The 3,703-nt window shown below is 45.1% G+C and overlaps 1 protein-coding gene across 1 annotated transcript in view; it reads right to left on the bottom strand.

Annotated features, from left to right (window-relative positions):
• Nucleotides 1-3,035, bottom strand: part of FAM81A (family with sequence similarity 81 member A) — a 92,442-nt gene extending 89,407 nt beyond the window's left edge. Inside the window, exon 1 of the mRNA XM_008061478.2 lies at nucleotides 2,992-3,035. The gene's annotated coding sequence lies outside the window, so the exon portion shown is untranslated. The remainder of the gene's footprint in view (nucleotides 1-2,991) is intronic.
• Nucleotides 3,036-3,703: the final 668 nt, after the last annotated feature.

Here is a 3,703-nt window from a genome sequence, read left to right as displayed (position 1 = left end):
CAAAGTCCTCAGATCTTTGACCAGGACACCTGTGCCAGAGCCCTCCGAGAAAGCAGTTTCAACAGAAAGACGAGGGTGAAGCCAGAAGAGGTGAGTAGACAGTCGGAGAAGAGAAACCTGAGGAAAGTTGAACAGAGTCACAGAGTCCAGAACTGCTCTGCCTCATACGGTAGCCATTGGCCCCATGGGGCTACTTAATTGGAATTGAAATTAATTTAAAATGAACTACAATTTAAAATTCAGTTCCTCAGTCATGCTAGCCACATTTTGTGTGCTCAAAAGTGACATGTGACTGGTGACTACCATATAGAACAGCACAGATACAAAATATTCCCCTCACTGCAGAAAGTTCTATCGGACAGTGCTGGTACTCTAGCACACATTCTTATGAGAAGGATAACCTGAATGTATGGTGGAGCGAGAATAAAAAGGGGTCAAAGAAACTGAAGAAAGGGAATAACAAATGGAGCAAGTTTTCAAAAGAGGCATGAAGGAAGAAATAAAGTCCAGAGAATGATATGTAGGGTATATGTGAGTTAATCCTGGAGAAGAGACTTATAGACTTTTTTTTTTGAGAAAGAGAAAATAAAGGACAAAGAGAGGAAGAGGAAGATGCCTGGGAGGCGTGAGAGGGGCAAAGTAGGAATTTATATTGTGAAATTAGAGCCAGCATAAATTTGCAGTGGAACCAGTCCAGACATCTTTATGACTCTGTCCTGGAAAATTTGGCAGAACTGGGAGAAGAATAAGCAGATAATGAGGGTGACTTGGGATTAAGGACTGGAATATGAGAAGCCCAACACATTAAACAAAGGACTCCAGGATTCCAGACAGAACTGATACTCCAGCAACCTGTACACTCCAAGTGGAGAAATGGAGCCACAAAGGGGCTGAAGGATTGAAGCAGTAAACGATTCAGAAACCACAGTCCTCAGTGATGGTGAAAGTCAAGAGCAATAGGAGAGAAAGTGGGCTCAGCTACAGAAAAATGAAAATGCAGGAGTGTGGCTCAGGATGCAAGAAACGAGACGTTGAAAGGCAGGTTGGAGTCACACTAGTTAGTGGCTGGCAGAGAGAGGAAGCTGAATAATTTGCTAATCAGTTGAGTAGACTGAAGTCCAAGTTACAGATCTGAAAGGCTGGGTCTTCTTCAGGACTGAACAAGTTCAAGATGTTAGTAATTGAAGTGGAAATTGAGGCTAGGGGAGTTTATGTTGAAGAACTTCAATGTCAGTAAATTTAAAAAGCCCCAACATAAGCCCCAAAGTCACCAACAAGAAACAAAGCAGAGAAGAGAATGAAGCTAGTTACTCATTTTTTAATCACTTTTTTGTAATATCAAGTGAAGTGACTCCCAGTGAACCTAGGTGTACATCAGAATTATCCAGAGAGTTTTCTCTCCTCATCCTCCCTCCCCCACTGCTCCTCCTTCTTTGGGGGTTTTTATTTATTTATTTATGTTGAGTTCGAGTCTCACTCTGTGGCCCAGGCTAGAGTGCAATGACATGATCACGGTTTACCATATCCTCAAACTACTCCTGGGCTCAAGTAATCCTCTGGCCTCAGCCTCCCTCAGCTGGGACTACAGGTGCACACCACCAAGTCTGGCTAATTTTTTTTTTACTTTTTGTAGAGATGAGACCTCATTATATTTCCCAGGTTGTCTCAAACTCCTAAGCTCAAGCAATTCTCCCACCTCGGCCTTCCAAAATGCTGGAATTATAGACATGAGCCACCATGCCCAGCCAGGTTTCTAAAATAAGAATTTTTAGTTCTCACCCCTTTCCCTTCTAAGATTCTAATTTAGTATATTTGAGCCTAAAGATGTACGTTTTTAAAAATGTTGCAGGTGATTCTGAGGAGCCACCCAAGCTTGGGAAACACTGTGCCAGAAGAGAGAAGGAGGGTCTGGGGCACAAGCAGACAGCACTACCTAGTCTAAGTCTAAGAGACTTGGTGATAGGTTCATGGTTTGGAGGCGGCACTAAGAAGCAAGCAGAAGAGCATCGCTGCTCTGGTGAGACGGAAGAGCACAGCAGAGAGGATTGTTCAGAAGGAAGTCGTCCATTCAAGCTCAGATGCCAGGGGAGAGAGAGAAGGTGGGCTCAGCGACAGAAAAATGAAAATGCAGGAGTGTGGCTCAGGATGCAAGAAACAAGACGTTGAAAGGTAGGTTGGAGTCACACAAGTTAGTGGCCAGCAGAGAGAGGAAGATGAATAATTTGCTAATTAAGGTTCCAAGCACAATGAGGTGTGATTCATTAAAGGATCTATAGGGGTTAGTGGTTGAATCCCTGGGCAGTAAGGATTTTTCTAGCAGATTTCTAACATGTAACCGATTAAAGATTATTAAACCCTCAGGCAAACAAGCTTGCAGAAGCTTATTCATTAATACTGGAAACTTTGGTTTCCCAATCCACATATTTGACAGATGAAATCAGATTCAAATGAACAACAAAGGTAGCCCTGAAGCTAAAGATAGAAGGGGCAACCCAAGATACCTGTGAGAGGGCACTTATCTCCTCTCTTCCCGTGGAAGAAGGGAACTTATAGACAGAGAATATGGAAGGGGGCCTGAGTGTCTTTTTTAGTATCAGCCAATGTTAAAAATAGAAGTGCCACAGTCTATGAGAGCTCAGGAGCAACCCCCTACACACACACACATTCTGTGACAGGACTCAGAAGACACATACAATGTGCAAATCCTAGGGAGGGTTCTTAATAAAGAATGCATTTACTCTCACAAACCTCTTATTTTAAGAGCAAGCTGCAAATGTTTGCCCCTGTTTCTGAGAGCGCTGCACTTTTGTAGATTCCAATCATTCTAGCATTATTTCTGGTTACTCCTATGAAATAATTTCTAACACTGGCGTACACAGACTTTAAGCCAAGGGCGAGAGCGCACGCGCGCGCGCGCACGTACACACATACACACACGCACACACACACGCACACACACACAACCTCGTGCACGTTGAAGAAATGACTCACTTAATTTGCTGCTGCCTGCCACTATTGGGTTTTGATTTTACCTGTTCAAATACAAAAGTTTCCTGTTAGATTACCTACAGGAAATAACTCAAGAGTATTAACCCTGACCTTGTTCATAGTCTTCAGGACACTAAGGAATTTTAACCTGTGCTTCTTAAGAGGCCACTCTCTGGACCACCGACTGCTCTCTCCATAATCTTCCATACAACGATAACATTTCTTGCCACTTTGGGAGCCAAGGAATGGAAACTCCTCGTAGAATGAACATGGATATGCCTTGTACATCCAGTACCTACAGAACGGTGATTTGGGGCTCTTTCTCAGCCCACAGTTCAATGGCACAACAGCACTGTGGAACTACAAAGAACCCAAGCCCCTCCTTCGAAGATGAGAAAAAAGAGAAGGGACGGAGAAGCAGAATGGTTAACCTGCCCAAGGTCACTCTGCCCTGACTTGCCCCTACCTCTGGCAGTCTGGGCACCACCCAGGTCCCCCAGACAGTCCCTCTGGGCATCCGTTGCTTTGCTAGCAGGCAGCCCCCCCCCCCCCCCGAAAATGCAAGGCCAGTTGCGCTCTGTGCCCAACTTCATCCCTTGGCGTCAGCATGCAGTTAACCCTGTCGCCCGCAGCATGTCACATGGGCCACGCGCAGCTCTCTCACTCCCCCACGCCTATCTATCGAGCGGCTGCCCCAAGGTCACCGGCGGTCCCG

Source organism: Carlito syrichta, unplaced genomic scaffold (assembly GCF_000164805.1).
Source record: "Carlito syrichta isolate Samal-C Ts95f unplaced genomic scaffold, Tarsius_syrichta-2.0.1 Scaffold305279, whole genome shotgun sequence".
NCBI lineage: Eukaryota > Metazoa > Chordata > Mammalia > Primates > Tarsiidae > Carlito > Carlito syrichta.
This window is presented reverse-complemented; position numbering and strand designations above follow the sequence as displayed.